The 17,984-nt window shown below is 55.0% G+C and overlaps 1 protein-coding gene across 3 annotated transcripts in view; it reads left to right on the forward strand.

The window, feature by feature from the left end:
• Positions 1–17,984, forward strand: part of CDH13 (cadherin 13) — a 1,467,366-nt gene that overhangs the window by 1,323,131 nt on the left and 126,251 nt on the right. The gene's annotated exons all lie outside the window — the stretch shown is intronic.

The raw sequence follows: 17,984 nt of genomic DNA on the forward strand, positions 1-17,984 counted from the left end.
TCTGTGTCTCGTGGGGACATCAACAGAATTAGGCTCTTCCAGTTAATCTAGAATGATCTCATCTTGATATCTTTAACTTAATCATATCTGTCAAAACTGCTTTCCCACATAAGGAACCTGGTGTTTGAACTTGGACGTGCTGGGGGCCACCGTTCAGCCCACGAGGCCGTGAAGGTGACCCCATTTCACATGGAGGAGCTGTCACTCTGACTGCTTTGATTTTGAAAGCTCCCGAACCTGCCCGGGGTCTATCGAGCGGCTCAGTCTGCAGCAGCAGAACCCACGTGCTACCTTCAGTCCGTGCACCGGGTCACGTGGGCCGTGCCAGAGCCGGGCTATCCCATTTCATCCTTGCAATAGTCCTGGAGGAAAGGTAAGATTGCTTCCTTTTGTAGAACCTGGGGAGCTGAGTGGCCGAGGATGCGATTCGCCCGCGGCCACACAGCTGTTCCAACGCAAAGCTGAAATCCGTCGCCTCGTTTTGGCTTTGAAGTCCAGGCTGCTTTCTCTGTGCCACAAGCCGAGAGAAGCGAATAATTAAAACACAGCGCTTCTGCCTCCCGGCATCTCGGAGCAGGACGAGGGCTGGGGACTGGCCGTTTCTGCGGCCCCCGTGTGACTCGTGTTACTGGGATCTAAGGAACAGGCTCACCAACCATTCCTCGCCAGGGATTCAACAAAGCTTCACCGAGAAGGTGACCCTTGAGAGTGGTGGCAGGGGCCAGGCAGAGAATTGCATTCTGGGTACGGGGAGCAGCATCTGTGAGTGAACAGAGAAGTGAGTGGACCACCCCTGTCCCCTCCTGGCGGCCCCCGGGGCCCCTGTAGGACAGCGCCACCGACTGATGCTAAGAAGTCTGGGGCCAGTGCTTTGCACCCTGGCTGTCAGCCTGAGGGTCTCACCTGGTCTCTGATCACAGCGGCTGGCCCTGAGGTCCTTCCCATCCCCAGGGGTGTAATTCTAGCCCTAGGGGCCTCTCTCTCGCTCCCTGCACTGTGTAACCCCTTCCTGGACTGCTCCAAGTTGGTGCAGCCTTCCACTCATCCCAGCACACAGCCGCCGGTGAAGTGAGACGTGTGAGTCCTTTACAAGCGGTCACCCAAGTGAAAAGCAGTGGTGGTGAGTGAGGGTGCTGGGGTGCCTGGGGCTCCAGTGCAGGTGCCCATGTGGAGTGGGGCACCGTGAGTCAGGACAAGCAAGGAGCATGCACAGCCCGGAAGCCGCTGCGTCGGCTGTGTCTACAGAGCTTGTGCAACAGGCAGGTGAAAGGTAGAGCAAGCAGTTAGAGGTGTGGCTCTGGGAACCAGGAGAGATTTGAACCCAGAGGAGACAGGTGGTCCCTGGAACCGTCAGAGTCAACAGGGACATGTCGAGCGGAGCGTGGGAGCAAACGTGCCCCCTGAGACGGAGGCTGTGGGGCTTGGCCGGAGGCTGCTGGGGAGTGATAACCTCTTCAGGGAGTTTTCATCTTCCCCCGTCCAGACAGGTGTGAGCCGTGGGGTAAGGGGGGCATATGGAGTGCTCGGGCGCCCCCAGGAGGGCTCTGAGTGTGGCCATTGACAGCGTGACCCAGGAAGTGGGGTTCCAGCCCAGTGCACCGTGCACAAGCTGTGTGTCCTGGGCCACAGAATCCTCACCTGCACATGGAAGCAGCAGCCACGCAACCTCGGGGAGGCCAACACACCCACTGGGGCTGCCACATGAGGGCTGCACACTGTTTCCCACACAGAGCAGGTGCTTGATGGATGTAGTCATGCTGATTCTAATAACAGAGGGTCTGGATGGACCCCGGCCGGCCTGGCAAAGAGCGGGCACCTGTGGACTGGAGCAGGAGACCCAGGGAGGAGGGGTAGAGCCAGGAGGGAGCATGTGTGCACCTGTTAGGACAGGAGCTGAGGCACTGGGCTCTCTTCACGGAGAGGCTGGCAAGAGGGTTCCGTTCCCCTCCACGGTGAAAAGGGCTCTGGAGGGGGCCTGCGGGGAAGCAGAGGCTCTGGGTATTGTTGTGTTATTTTAAAGATGTATTATTTTATTTGAAAGGCAAAGTTACACAGAGAGGGAGAGACAGAGACAGAGAGAGAGACAGAGAGAGATCTTCCATCTGCTGACTCATTCCCCAGTTGGCTGTAATGGCCAGCGCTGGGGGCTTCTTCTAGGTCTGCCATGTGGGCGCAGGGGTCCAAACCCTTGAGCCATCTTCCGCTGCTTTCCCGGGTGCATTGACAGGGAGCTGGATCAGAAGTGGAGCAGCCAGGATTTGAACCAGTGCCCCTGTGGGATGGCGTTGGCTTAATCTTCTACAGCACAGCGCTGGCCCCAGGGTTGTTACTTTTAAAAACCGAAGGGAAAGGAGCCCTCCAAGGGCATGCTGGTGGGTTTTGTTATGTGTGGAGGCGTGCTTGTCAGCGTTCTGTCCGTCAGGCTGAGCCTGAGATGGACGAGAGCAAACGTGAAGCCACATGTTTGTCTTCTTGTTCCTTGCTCTGCGCGCACTCTGGGATGTTAACAGGCTTAGCCTCTGTCAGCAGAGACGAATCAATTTTGAGAACAAAATGAGTGATGGCGCCAAGATCGCCAAGGGCTGCCCCTTGCGAGCCGGCCATGGCATCACTGTCCTGGAGGCATCCCGCGCAAATAATGCCAAAGAAAGGTGACCCAACGGGCTGTTGCCCCAGGCATGAAGTCAACAGGGGAGCCTTTGGAATTACCCATGGCCGTGTTACTCTCCTTGCCTTTTCACCCCAGTGTATGAATTAGCTTTTGGAACAACAGCAGTGCGTGATTGGCATCATTTAGAATTAGTTCAATTAGGCCGGCGCCGTGGCTCACTAGGCTAATCCTCCGCCTGCGGCCCCGGCACCCCAGTTCTAGTCCTGGTCGGGGCACCGGATTCTGTCCCGGTTGCTCCTCTTCAAGTCCAGCTCTCTGCTGTGGCCCGGGAAGGCAATGGAGGATGGCCCAAGTACTTGGGCCCTGCACCCCATGGGAGACCAGGAGAAGCACCTGGCTCCTGGCTTTGGAACAGCACGGTGCGCTGGCCACAGCGGCCATTGCGGGGTGAACCAATGGAAAAAGGAAGACCTTTCTCTCTGTCTCTCTCTCTCACTGTCCACTCTGTCAAAAAAAAAAAAAAAAAAAAAGAATTGGTTCAATTAGTTTTCAGAGACTACAACCTAATGAGAACACAAAGGTGGAGTCTGGGATAGCTTGGCCATCTGGGGCTGGGGTGCGTGGGTGCCGCTTGCTGACACACGGCTCTCTCTGCAGGCTCCTGTGTTTTGGAGCTGCCTGGAATGAGTGCCAGCAGCTGGACTTGAAGCCAAAGTGGGCTTTGCGGAAAAGCGCATTGGAGTTCACGGATGACCTCTGTGGTGACTGAACGTGACCCTGGGTGGTGGATCTGAAGAGAGGCTTGCGTCACATCCAGGCTAGTCTAGGGTGGAAGAGACAGCGGGCAAAGCAGACTGGTGCTCGCTCTCTCTCCCAGTGTCCTCCAGGGAGCCGACTGTGCAGAGGACCCCCACAGCACGGGGGTGGGGCTGAAATTGGTACTAGACGTCCACGGTTAGATCCCAACTTCAGAGCCATCGCCACCCCTCAGCGGGCTCGTGAGCTGTTGTCCTTGGGACTCAGTAATTGCATTTTCTGGACGTCCATCCAGACCAGCGTGTAACTTTGCGAAGCCCACTATGCAGCAGAACACAGTGTTTCATCTGACCCTGAAAGCGTTGCCTTCCAGGTGTGGTTAGGACACACGCAGGGAGGGCCACCCTGCTAACTTGCACTTGACTCGGGGAGAGGGCATGGGAGGAGGTACCTTTGCTGCTTCGCGTAACCTGCCAAGTCATTGAGACTGCACGCAGATAGTTAATAACAGATTCTGTAAAACCTCAACATAAGGAGCTACGATAAAACGTATTATCTTTTATTGCCCATACAGAGAGTGACATTTTAGAGGGTAATAAATCGAAACCCAAGGAAAGCTATTTGCTTTCGGAAAGCGCTTGGCAAATGACAGCAACACCAGGGGCCTCTGAGACAGCCCCCAGCTGGCTCTGCTGAGCCCCTCCCCACCCCCAGCCACCTGCTCCTGTCCCTCTTTCCCCCTGGAAAGGTCATCTGCGTCCGGCCCTCACCGCTGGAGCAGCCAGCCCCCATCTCTGTTTTCCCTTCCCCACCCCAGGCCACCAGGCAGAGCCCAACCCATCAGCTCCAAAGCACACAGGAGCCCCTCGCTGAAAGGGGAGGACCCGTGCTGCTCCCTCCGGGAGAGCCAAAGCCTCCCCCCACCTCCACCACCACCCCCCACCACCACTCTGCATGAGACTTGAGAGAGACCCCCAGAGTGTGTGTAACTCTCCCAGGCCCTGCCTTCAGACCAGGGGCCTCTGCAACCCAGAACAGCAACCCCGAGTCCAAGTTCACTGTGTCGTGACCGACAGACCCAGCCCCTGGCTGATCCACCTGCCAGACACCTGCTGAGAGACTAGACCCTGAGCCTGTGCCGTTTAGCGTAAATCCCACTTGTTTTCAGACTGTAACCCGGTGTCCACGGGCACGCAGTGCCTTGGGAGCTGAGCATCTCAGGGGCCAGGCCCTGGGGAGACGGCAGGAGTGAGTCAGAGGCAGGGTCCTTGGCCTCCTCGAGTGCCACGGTGAACACTGAGAAAGTGGCTGTGGTGTGGGAGACCCCGTCCGCTGAGAGCGCTGCGTGTGTTCTGTGAGCGGCGGTGATGTTTTCCGTGCTGCAGAGGGAGGGCGTGCTTCTCCCTGCATCCGGGCTCTGCAGCGAGGGTCCGGACGACGTCCACTTCAAAGGGTTGAAGCGGAAATATTTTCCCGCGCAAAGATGGAGCCCGCCGTTCTGGGAAGGCAGGCGGTCCGCAAGGGAGATGAAGGTGGCAGCTGGAGGGGCAGGGCCTGCCAGGGCAGGGAGTGGGGGGAGGGTGTTCCTGGAGGCTCTCGGTGTCCCCACTCTCCAGGGAGCTCAGTGACGCCCCCTCCCCAGAAGAGGTGCATCAGCTTCCTGTGGCTGCTGTGACCGACGCCCCCACGGGCAGCAGCCTAAGAGGAGATCATTACACGGCCTCGCTGTTCCGGGAGTCACGAGCTCGAAGCGGGGCTCACTGGGCTGAAATCAGGGTCTCAGCAGGGCTGGTTTCTTTTGGAAGCTCCGGGGGACGATCCATCTCCTCCTCACTTTTTCCAGCTTCTGGCGCTCACCTGTGTTTTCGGGTTCATGGCCTTGTTCTCTCCACCTTTTTAAAAAGTATTTATTTTATTTATTTGAAAGGCAGAGTTGCAGAGAGAGGTAGACCCAGAGACAGAGAGAGAGAGGTCTTGCATCTGCTGGTTCACTCCCCAGATGAATACAGTGGCCAGAGCTGGGCTGATCTGAAGCCAGGAGCCAGGAGCTTCTTTCAGGTCTCCTATGCAGGTACAGGGGCCCAAGGAATCGAGCCATCTTCTCCTGCTTTCCCAGGCCAGAGCAGAGAGCTGGATCGGAAGTGGAACCACCAGGACTCAAACAGGCACCCATGTGGGATGCCGGTGCTGCAGGCTGGGGCTTTAACCCACTGTGCCACAGCACCCGCACCATGTCTTCTACCTTAAGGCCAGCAGTGTAGCGTGTGCATATCAAAACAGTCAATCAACCACTCTCTCTCTCTGTCTACCTGTCTCCCTCTCTTTCTCTCTTTCTCTCTCTCTCTCTCTCTCTCTCACACACACACACACACACACACTCTCACCTCCCTCTTATAAGCTCTTGTTATTATATTAGGTCCATTCAACTCGTCTTGGGTCATCTGCCCATGTCAAGAGCTTAATAAAGTCCCTTTCACCACCTAAGGTACTGGATTCAGGAGTTAGGGCTTGCGTATCACTGGGGACCGTCGTTCTGCCAACCATGGAAGCTGCAGAAACTGCTAGAGGCAGAAGTTCAAAGGCATCCAGAGCTCACCTCCACTGCACGCTGCATGAGACACAGACCTGACACTGAGTCTCCCAGCATTGCCACGGGGACACACATGCCATCACCAAGAAGAAAACCTTCCCGTGGGACCTAGACAGGAAGAAGGGAACTCTGGGATGGTACTGTAAGCTTTGCAATGCAAGCAATGACTCAGCAGGGTGTGTGAGGATGAGGCATCGTTTCCTAGGGCAGGAAGAACTGGGGGCGGGGGCAGCATGAGCAAGGTGCAGAGGGGCGAAGAAGCCTGGGTGGGTGTGAACCCTGAGGGGTGCAGTGTGAGGGGCAGCGGGAAGAGAGCTATGAGGGACCCTTTGCACGGTCTGTCACTTGCCCCAGAGCCCTGGAGGGTGTTCAGATGCTCCTGGGGTTGGAGGGAGGTTTAGACAGCTGGCACTGCTTGGCTTTGAAGTAGAGGGGTTTAGAAGGAAGCTGGTGCCAGGTGAGAAAAGATGGGGACCCTAAGTCACGTGGTAGCCAGGGCTGATGGAGCAAAGACAGCAGACCCCAGAGAGGACAGAGAGGCAGGACCAGTGGCTCCAGGCACAGACAGGGCTCGCTGAGGGCAGCTCCCAGGCGCCGGGCTGGGTCGACACCTCCGGGAAGAAGGCAGGGCGGCAGGGCCAGGTTCTCCTGCTGCCCCCTGAAAGCCGGGGTAGAAATCCATACTAGTCTGTTTTCTTGTGGTCATACCCATAACCTCCAGTGCCCAGTAGCCATGTAGGAAAAAGGGGCTCATTTATGGGGTTCCCTGTTCTGACGGTGCGGGGGCAGCAGCGTCAGCTCAGCTGCGGCGAGGGCCTGGGGCAGGTGGAGCGCATGTGAGAGAAGAGGTCGCGTGGCGAGACCGGGAGCAGAGGCAGGGAGGGACCAGGCTTGCTCTTTCCAGCGTGGTGCTTGTGTGAGTACTCGCTCAGGGGCCCCACAGGGAGGATGCCACAGCCTTCCAAGGGCAGCAGTCTGGTGGGCAGTGGCCTCCCACTTCTCAGAGCTGCCCCCACCTCACCACTGCCACACTGAGGACCCCGCCCCAGCACTCAAACCATGGCTCACCCAAAGAGAGGCTTCGTTTTTATTTCATTTAAAAAAACCTTTGTAAATATTTATTAACAATAATTGTGTGTATATAGGGATACAGTGAGACAAATGGAGACTTCAAAAAGAGGAGCGGAACCAGGGACAGACCAGTAGAGAGTGAGAGCGCTTCGGCATCTTTTCTAGAAAAGCGAAAGCCAAGGGGGTTTCACCATCAGGGAGACTCTCCACGTTTTATTTGAATTGCAGCATAAACATGTTTCAGGTTCAAGGGCGTAAGGTGCATCCTGGCCTGCGGTCGCCAGTGCGCTCACGGCAGTGCCAATCAAAGCTCCCAGACTGGCAGCGGCAGCTCCCAGAAACTTGCTACGAACCGAGTCCTCGGCCCCTCCCTGGGCCTGCTGAGTGTTACGTGCTGGTGCTGGGCTGACATCTGTGCCTTGATGTGCCCAGCAGGGGTTTCGACACAGCCCACGCAGGAAACATGAGTGCAGGCTGCAGAGATGGAGATCGGAGGCACCTCCTAGGAGCCAGGCGTAGCGCTGCTGTGACAGGTCGAGGACAAAGCTCAGAGGGCACAGGCAGAAGAAAACATGTAAAAGTCTGAGAGAAGGTGCATTTTAAGTCCATTTTAATTTTGGTTCAACTTCAGGAGCTGGTACCTGCGTGCCTCGGCCGAATAGATAAACCCAAGAAACTGTTAAGCTTCCTCAGTTCTGTTCAAACCGACCATATGCTCTTAGGATTCGCTGTTTGTCCTCTCTGTGGATTCCTCGAAAGTGGGGCTCGCGGAGGGGCTTCGCAGAACCAGGTAGCCTGTGTCGCATGCAGTCAGCCACACCAGAGGCCCTGCTCTGCCCGCCACCTCCACACCCTCCCTGGGCGCCTCCTTCTCAGTCCTCTCCCCCACCCCAGTAGCTCAGCTCCAGCCTTCCATGGACCCAAAGCCACTCCAAAGCCAGCAGAGCCCTCGCGGCTGCAGGGTTCACGTTCTGGACCTACTGTGCACACACCTGGAGCCGCTCCCATGTGTCTGATCTTTGGTCCCTCCACTACATCTGATCCCTGTGGCTCCCCCCTCACCATCCAGCTCAAGGCCTAATGCACAGCGAGTGTGCTCAGTGCATGCTTGGTGAATTAAGCCAGCTCCACGGAGCCTTCTAGAACACCCCACACTCTGGTCCCCTTCACGTGGACCTAACCGGTACCGTCTGACAACACCTGCCCCTTCTCACCTTGAGTGCTTGCTTTTTGTTCATTTTGCTGGTCTGGAAATTCACGGAACACAGGGTGTACACCATTCATCACGCACTGGTAGAGACACTTGAACCTACTAGACGCTAAATAAATGTTCTCGTGGAACCGCACTGAATGTCAAATACTGGCCGCCACGGGGCTGAAGGAGACGGTGTTCCCGGGGCTGCTCTCACCACCGCCAGCGTCTTATTTATTGTAACTCATCCATAACACCCAGACACGTTCACTTGGCCTGGGAACGTGTCATTCGGTTTTGGTGTCCCTCAGTCTCCTATCCGTCACTGGGGTCCCTCCAGCCGCGTCTGTCTGAGAGCCGGTGTTTATTTCCCTGCTGCTTCCCCGCCTGGCCGGCTTTCTCAGCAGCCAGTAAATCCAGGTGAATGAGCTCTGCTGTCCCGCCTACCCCGTGCCCGCCAGGAACAAGCAGGTGACAGCCGAGGACATGAATGTCCCCATTAGCACAGAGAGGCAAGGAGAAAAGAGGCCTGAAGACAAATGCAAGTGAACCCGGGCTCACCCATCACGCAGGGAGACAGCAGGCCGGGGCTCCCCCGCGGCAGCGGGAGGAAGCACATTTTACGAGGAACCAGTTCCAGTGCCTTCTGAATCTACCGTCCCTCCACCCAGCGTTAGTGGCCAGAGTGGGTGAATCAAAGGCGAGACAGACAGCAGCTCCTGCTGCTCCAGATAATGTGTTCAGCAGTCTGTGGCAATACTTACAGGCCAGGTGGCAGGTGCACCTAACCCAGGGAGGAGGGCGGTCCCTGTGTGAGCTGCGCACTTGCAGGAGGCTCCCAAGGCCCTGCCTATCTGTGCAAAGCCAGGGAGCAAATGCGTGAATTACCTGGTGTCTCTGCTCTGTCTCCTCATTAGCCAACTCCTTGAATGTTAGACAACATAGGGCTTTGCTGGCAAAATGCCTCCTTGACTCCAGCTTGCCTTGACTCCTACGGCAGGATTTATGCACTGGAGCTGGTTCTCATCCGCTCAGGATAGCTGACTGTGTTTCTCTCTACACACTCTGAGAGGAGTGTCCTGTGGCTTGAAAACGGCCATGGTAGGTGTCTTTAACGCAGCAGACTGACAAACACTACAGATCAGGAGAAGTTATTAAACATTCACGGTTACACCACCCTGTGCCATTCCTCGTTGTGTAAAAACGTGTGTGTTATTGCTGAGTGTGGTATAGCTACAGTGTTGCAGGCAATGAGTGAGTAGCTGAGAGAGAAAATTAAACCAGACAAAGCCCCTGACCTCACAGGGCTCATATTGCCATGGTCAAGGTAACCAATAGATAATCCACAGACAATGTTACAGACTGTGTTAAGTACCAGGTGTGTGTGTGAGAGAGAGAGAGAGAGAGAGAGAGAGAGGGAGGGAGAGAGAGAGAGAGAGAGAGAGAGAGAGAGAGAGAGAGAGAGAGAGAGACACTGTATTCATTATCCATTTCTGTGGAAGACACTGCCCCAGACCTTAGGGCTTTCAGCAGTCACCACTGATGATCTCGCGTGTCTGAGTTCAGGGGTCTGCTCGGCTGTTCTCTGCCTGATGGGCTCAAGCAGAATGGCTGAGTGTGCATTGGTCTGGAATCAGCAGTCTTCTCAGAGATTCCTTTAGCTTACTTGAAAGACAGAGTTACACACGCAGGGTGGGGGAAGTGGGAGTCTTTGACCCACTGGTTCACTCCCCAGATGGCCACAGCAGCCGGGGCTGGGCCAAGCCAAAGCCGGGAGTCACGAGCTTCACCCAGTCTCCCAAGCACTTGGGCCATCTTCTGCTGCTTTCCCAGGAGCAGGAAGTTGGGTGGGCAGTGGAGTAGCCGGAGCTTGAACCGGTGCCCATATGGGATGCTGCAGGTGGCAGCTTAACCCCCTGTGCCACAATGCCGGCACCTTCTCAGGTTTCACAGGGAAAAGTCCACTTCCAAGGCCCTCAGCGGCTGACAGCAGCATTCGGTTCCTTCTGGACAGGGAGAGAGAGAGAGACAGAGAGAAAGGTCTTCCTTTGCCATTGGTTCACCCTCCAATGGCCACTGTGGCCGGTGCACCGCGCAGATCCGAAGGCAGGAGCCAGGTGCTTCTCCTGGTCTCCCATGGGGTGCAGGGTCCAAGCACTTGGGCCATCCTCCACTGCACTCCCTGGCCACAGCAGAGAGCTGGCCTGGAAGAGGGGCAACCGGGACAGAATCCGGCGCCCCGACTGGGACTAGAACCCAGTGTGCCGGCGCCGCAAGGCGGAAGATTAGCCTAGTGAGCTGCGGCGCTGGCCTTTCTGGCTCTTTCCAGAGACCCCTCTGTGCTTAGTCCATCTTCAGGAGACTCCGCCGAGCTCCTCCTCAGGGGCCGACCACGGAGCAGGTACAAGCTCCATGCCTCGCACTTTGTTACCTCCCAGTCCTCACGTGCCCCACGTGCAGCAGCCTCCATGGTGAGTTCCACATTCGTGGATTCAAGCTGCTCCCTCAGCTCTGACCAAGTGCAAACGTGTTCCCTAAACAGCTCAGTGGGCAACCGTTTACCGGGCACTTACATTGTTTGAGGGACCGTCAGTAACTCAAAGGTGATGTAAAGCCCACAGGCGGCCATGTACAGGTTTCCCTGAAGGTTCCAGACATCTGTGGATTTCCGTATCTGCAGGCAGGTCTTGGATCCGACACCTGGCTGACACCGAGACCCAGCTGTGTGACTGGTCTCCCCATTGCACAGATGAGGAAACTGAGGCCAGGGCAACTTCCGTCACTCGACCAGGACCACCCAGCCACTAAGGGATGGAGCCAGAGTCATAGCAACTGGTCATGCACTGATGGTCCTTTTCTAACTGTCAGCCGCAGTGTGGGGCGCTCAGCTGCCCACCTTGGTGGAGCCCCAGGACAGTGAATGACGGCCTTTAATGAGTGGGTGGGTGTTAGCCTGCGGGAGGACGGGGAGCTGAGGCATTCCCAGCTAAGAGGAAGTGAGGTGCAGGGGCAGGAAGTGCGTCTGGACCAGCCGGAAGAGAGATGGGCAGCCACTCCAGGCAGGCAGGAGAAGGCGGGGCCCGGGGCAGGTGCATGGCAGGACCCTGGTCCAAGTCGCCTGTATTTGTTCACTTCCCCCCACAGCCACCCTCATGCTTGTTATTAGTGATAAATGTTCCGTTACCCGCATGCTTGCCTGGACGCCGTCATCACTGTGAAACATCCAGGCTCCGTGATGGATTGTGTGTCGCGTTCAATGACACGGCTTGATTCTCTCTTCAAGACGAAGTGTTTAATTTTCACATCAGTGTGAGCAGTGAACCGGGCCCACGTCTGCAGAGATTCACTCGCGGCTGGTTCCTGCAGAGGCACCATCTTCCTTTTGTTGCTAGGACGACTGTCAGTTGGTGGCCGCTCGGCGCCCAGGAGGGGTTGGCAAATGCAGTAGCCACGCGGGAGCCCAGGACTCCAGCCAGGAGACCAGCTCGCTCTTAGATGTGTCTTACAGATCAGATAGCATCAAATAAAAGCAGAGGAGCCAATCTAATTTTCCCCATTTTGACACAGTGCATTGCTTGATGGAAACAAAATCCTATCTCCTTGAGCAAGAGTTCCCCAAAGCACAAGCCATTCCCTGAGAATAAATGACTTTGCCTTGGAAATGCCGCTGATATGCCCAGACCTTTGAGGTAGAATTTAGTTCAGGGAAGCAGTGGTACATCATCATTATCGGTAATGAGAGCAAATCTCCCCCATTGTGTGCCGAGTCCTGCCTAGGCGTCGGGGCCAAAGGCATGGTCCATGGCCTTGAATCTCTTGTCGTGCACTTAGGGAGTTAGTAAACAGGCATTTAAAACAAAATGGGAAACACAGCCTTCATATTCACCAAGGTAGGCTGAGTATGGTGATATACAGCCCTTAAACCCCAAGAACAGCACGCACACTGCGCAGTCTACAGCAGGTCTGCGAAGCCCTCCACTCCACACAGTCATTCAGCGATCCAGGCTTCCTTTTCTTGGGGTGGGGGCAGGGATAGGACGCCTGCAGAATTACGTGGAGGTGTCAGAGCCACACCAAGTGGGTCTCTTCTGCCCATCTCCACTGGCTCATCCTATTGCAGAGGGAGGGGCCAGCTGTGGGCCTCTGGAGTCCAAGGAAGCCGGACTTGGTGAGCACAGACCATCCTCTTCATGAGGCTGCCTTCGGTGCCCAAAAGAACCCCCAGCGTGTCTAACAGGATGAGAGAAAGGGCTAAAGCCAGGTGCTAGCGTAGCTCCCCACCCTTAGTGGCCGAATTTGCATCTTCCTGGCTGGATCCCCAGACTAGAGGGGATCTTTTCCAGAGAAGGGAGTGGCACATGCCAAGTGACCAGTGGATGATACAGAATTGAATATGCAGGAGAGTACTTCGAAAAAAGCCTTTGGAGGGGCTGGCGTTGTGGCCTAGTGCATAAAGTCGCCCCCTGTGACACCAGCATCCCATCTGGGCACTGGTTCAAGCCCTGGCTGCTCCACTTCTGGTCCAGCTTCCTGCTAATGGCCTGGGAAAGTGTTTGGGCCCCTGCACCCATGTAGGAAGCCTAGAAGAAGCTCCTAGGTCCTGGCTTCAGCCTGGCGCAGCCCTGGCCTTTGCAGCCATCTGGGGAGTGAACCAGCAGATGGAAGGTCTCTCTCTCCCTCGCCCTAACTCTGCCTTTCAAATAAACAAATGCATTTTTTTAAAAAAGCCTTTGGAGGGGCAAGTATTATGGCTCAGTGGTTAAGACACCCCTTGGGATGCCTACACCCCATGCCAGAGTTCCTGAGTTCCAGTCCTTGGTTCTGCTTCCTGTTAATGCTCACCCTGGGAGGCAGCAGGTGATGGCCCAAGTGGGTGGGTCCCTGCCAGCCACATGGGTACCCAGATTTAATTCCTGGATCCTGACTTTGACCTGACCCAACCTCAGTTGTGACTGGCATTTGGCGTACGAACCAGTAGATAGGAGATCTCTTTCTCTTTCTCTCTCTCTCTCTCTCTCTCTTTCTCTCTCTCTCTCCTCTCTTTCTCCCTCTCTCTCTCCCTCTCTCTCCCTCTCTCTGTCTCTCCTCTCTCTCTTTCTCTCTCTTTTTCTCTTTTTCCCTCTCTCTCTCTTTCTCTTTTTCTCTCTCTCTCCTCTCTTTCTCCCTCTCTCTCTCCCTCTCTCTGTCTCTCCTCTCTCTCTTTCTCTCTCTCTCTTTTTCTCTTTTTCCCTCTCTCCTCTCTCCCCTCTCTCCTCTCTCTCCTCTCTCCTCTCTTCTCTCTCCTCTCTTTTCTCTCTCCCTTTCAAATAAAGTGGAAAGAACATTTGCTTAATGAAAATGTGGAAGCAACTCGAGTAACCTTCCAGCAGAGCTGGATAGGATAAATCATGGCGGATCTGTCACCCCTCTGTGAAAATAGACAGCAGGTCTGGGAACACCGAGCTAAAAGTGAGAAGGGAAAGCGAGCTGCCCAGCTCTGTGAGTGGCATCAGTAAATACGAACGTGCACACTGAGTGTGTGGGTGTGAAATGCATCTCTGTGGGTCTTTGTTGGAAAAGAGAGAGAGGCACACAGAACTCCTCCCAGTGTTTCCTTCCAAGGGAGGGAAGGGCTGAGATTAGAGAGCCCCCAGTTTGCACGTAAAAGTTACCGTCATTTCTATTCTCTTAAAAATCACTGGATGCTAATTTAGTACTAAAAGCATTTTTAACCTCAGCCTCAAGTTTGCCAGAAAATTGAGACTTTTGGAGCACTTCATTGTAATCACTGCAATTTATCTGCTTCATACTCGGATTGATCCTCTCCCAGACTAATCAATCTATTTCCCATTATCACTATAAAGTTTTATTTGCTCCAGGATATGAGAATTGACTGGTTCATGTTAAGAATTATTGGCAAAATTTGTTGAGCCGCAGGACAGCTATGCCAGTGTGCCTTTCCCGTGGGCCTCTGCTTGCCCGTGGCTGGGTTTTGTTGCAGGTGCACGAAGAGAAGACTGTCTCCCACACAGAACTCTGGACTGCTTGGAGGGAGGGACCCACTTTCCCCGCACGTAGCTTGTGGATGTTTATTAACCAGCGATTCAGTAGAGGCATAAACTAATGACTGAAAAAAAATTATAGTAACTTTCCCCAGGGGAAAAAAAAAAGGTTTTGGAGGATGTGTAAGGTGGTCATGGAAATGTCAGGAAGGTCACGGTGGAGAACTTGTGACACTGCGCCAGCATCCAGACCAGCGGTCGTGGTCCTGGCTGCATAGTCGTCAAAACTGCCCTGTTGCTAGCGACAGAGAACCCAAACCCAATGTGCCCTAAGCCTTCTGAAAGAAGAGTCCCAGAACTGGATGTCGGTAATTCAGCAAGGGAGACGGCCGCCCCTGGGCTGTGCCCTCAGCCCTGAGCCCTGGGAACGGGAACTCCTGCCTGGCTGGTCCGAGCATGCCCAGGCCAAGGATGGAGTCAGCCCAACCTGAACCACACCTGTACCGTGAGTGAGGCGGGGTCCGTGCCCCGCCCCACCGTGGACTTACAGCATAGGCACTCGGTGAGGAGGGAATGGGGGGGGGGGGGAGGGCAGACCGAGCAGCGGCAGGTGCTGCTGTGGCCGGTGCCTGCAGCTGTCCGAGCCCATCTTGCCATGGTCGCCACTGCAGGCTGGAGAGGAGCAAATGCTGGGAGGACGGCGTCTCCTCCCTGGGCAGCCCTCGGGGAATCGCATGAGCCCCCGGTCTGCCGCGGCCACAAGGTCACGAGCTGCTCCTCACGGCCAAGCTGTGCCTGCTCTGAGGCCCAGTGATGTCTTCTCGGGAAGGAATGCTGAAGCGTTCACCCTGTCCGGTCCAGAATTCTACACCTTGGCATCTGGCATCCCAAAGCAAAAACTGAATGTATGTCAGAATGTGGACGGGGCTGCAAAATGTCCCTGGACCATGCATATGCTCTCTCTCTTTTTATGAAATGTTCTTTATTTTCACTTTACTTGAAAGGCAGAGAGAGAAGACAGGTCAAGAGATCTTCCTTCAACTGGTTCCCTCCCCAAATGCCCACAACAGGCAGGGCTGGGCCAGGCAGAAGCTAGGAGCCAGGAGCTCCATCTGGGATTCCCTCCCCAAATGCCCACAACAGGCAGGTACTTAGCCTAGGGCTTGAGCTCCCACATCCGGTATGAGAATAGTTGGGTTCGATACCTGGCTCTGGCTCCTGACTTCAGCCTCCTGCCATGCATGTCCCGGGAGGCAGCAACAGTGGCTGTCGTGACTGGGTCCCTAATGGCCACCTCGGTGGCAGGGATCTAAGTCCATGGGCCATCACGTGCTGCCTCCTAGGGGTCACACCAGCAGCCTGGACCCGCATCAGGCACTCTGACCCTGCGTGCCCACCCCCACGTTATATTTTAATTCCAATTTTCTGCAGACCTTTTGAATCCCCCTTATATACGTCTCCCTGAATGAAGATGTTCATTGTGGTGTTATTTAAAATTGTCAGTGTTTTTTTTTTAATTACAAATAACCTAAAGACCCAAGAACACAAGATAATTAATCAAATTATAAAATACACGTACTTTTTAGGCAACCCTTAAAATAATGTCCAGGAATCATGTGGTAAATGGTATCAGATGGAGAAAAAAATGCTGCTACGTTTACAATGGTCTCACCCATGTGGGGGAAAAGTCCATATAATTCCTGCGTCTATGACTGTGTGCTTTCAAAGATCTGTACAGTGTTTTACAGCGAAAGTAGCGATGACATGTAGGAAATTAGACTGGGGATGTTCAAGCTTGGAGTCAGGATGGACCCCCGGGAAGGCTTGAAGATCCGTTCGTTGGTGTCCTGTGCCGCGGCTGTGGAGTTTAGGCAGCTGGCAGATCCGATCCCGGTCATCAGCGAGGACGAGAAGGAGCCGCTCTGCGAGGCTCGTGTTCTGCAGCTTTGCCTTCGGAGGGGATGAGGTCTCCAGCCCCCACACGGAGAGGTGCCCCCTGAGCCAGGCAGACGCAGGGCTGGTGTGGTGCCGAATCCCATGTGTGCTCAGCAGTCCGCGAGTTCGCATCCAGAGCACCCCATGGAGAGCTGTGCAGAGCACACCAGCCCTGCCCTCTGTCCCACAGATCGAGTATCCCTCTGAGTGTGCAGCTCTTAGAGAGAGAACCAAGAAGGTAACCCCCGGAAGCAAACAGCTCACCACCCTTGAAAGCTGTGTAAAAGTCTGGGGGACAGCTAGCATTGAGCTACTGAAATGTCCATGTAAGCTTGCGGCTTTAGAAGGAAATCGGAGCCCCCTGTCGCTTTTCGGTTCTCTGCTCTCTGCGGTGTGTCTTAATTACCGATCCGTGGAACCGGAGGTTTTTGAAGCTGTCCCGCTGCTAGGGCTGTTTATGCGATGGTAAACACCTTTTTTTTTTTTTTTTAATTGAAGGTAGTTCAACTCGGACTCTCTGTGTGAGTGATTAAGAAGCCAATTCAAACTGGTTTAAGCAAATAAGAAAAGTTAAAGCCTTAATTAGCTGCGAAGTCCTTGCACAGGGCCGGCTTCCGGCGAGGCATGATGGAAGGGTTCCAGTGCAGTCACTGAGAACAGTGCTGTTCCCTCCCGTGTGCAGGTGGCTTCGTTCCCAGAGGGGCTTCCCCTCCCACCCCTGCTGTGGCCACGACTCGGCTTGTCTGGGTCCCCCAGCTGAGTGCCTCCTTCCCCCAGCTCCCAAACCCAGGGCCTGGGCAAGACACCACGGGAGTGGTTGGAAGGGAGAGGCGCTCGTTGGCTTCTCCTCACCTGGGCTCATCCCAGAAGTTCCCCAGGCAGAAGGTGAGGGAAGGCGACCGGACCCCGAGCACAGGAGCAGCGATTGAGTGAGGCGTGGATTCCCCACGGAAGCGTGAGCTGCTGCCTCCCCCAAAGGATGATGGGATGCAGCTGACCAAGACCGGCAAAGCCACTGCCAGTGGGGACTGCGTGCAGGGTTTGCACTTGCCACCCGCTACCCTCTTTTCCATCTTAGGCCTAGAACTGGTGGCTGGTTGTTCTGAATGTTTAAACGTGGTAGCCAAATGACAAATACTCAAACAAAATACCTGTATACAGAGAAAGACAATAGCATGATATTGCTTGCGTTACATTCAGATCATGCGTGGATTAAAATGTATTTGCAGGGTGGGTTTAGCCTAGCTTTTAGGACACCCACATCAATGAGAATAGCTGGGTTCGATGCCTGGCTCTGGCTGCTGCCTGTCGCTTTGTGCTGGGGCACATCCTGGGAGGTAGCGACAGTGGCTCTGGTGACTGGGCCCTGCTGCCCACCTGGGGGACCTGAACTGAATTCTCAGCTCCAGACTTAGGCCTGGCCACGTCCTGGCTATTGCAGGCATCCAAGGAGTAAACCAGTGGCTGGGGGCCTTCTCTCCACTGGCCACTCTCCCCTTCCCCCTATCTTGCTCCCTCCCTCCCTCCCTCCCTCTCAGGTAAATTTAAAACATGTCTTCCGTAGTTAACCTCCTGTGAGACCAGGGGCCTAACGGGATATGAAAGTTCTTTCTAAGTGACTCTCAACCTCGGTTGGGCTGGGTTGTTTTTGTTTTTTTTTTTTTTTTCTTGCACCTGTAAAAGGGAACAGAATTGCATCTGACGTGCTTCTTGGAAAGATGAATTTCTGTGGTTTCCATGGAGTGCATTGATCCAGCGCCTGGCCCGGCAGACTGCTCAGTGAGTCGAGCTCACAGGCTGCCACCTTTGTGCTGATCTCACCGTCGAGGTCGGCCTCGTTTCCGGATC

Source organism: Oryctolagus cuniculus, chromosome 18 (assembly GCF_964237555.1).
Source record: "Oryctolagus cuniculus chromosome 18, mOryCun1.1, whole genome shotgun sequence".
NCBI lineage: Eukaryota > Metazoa > Chordata > Mammalia > Lagomorpha > Leporidae > Oryctolagus > Oryctolagus cuniculus.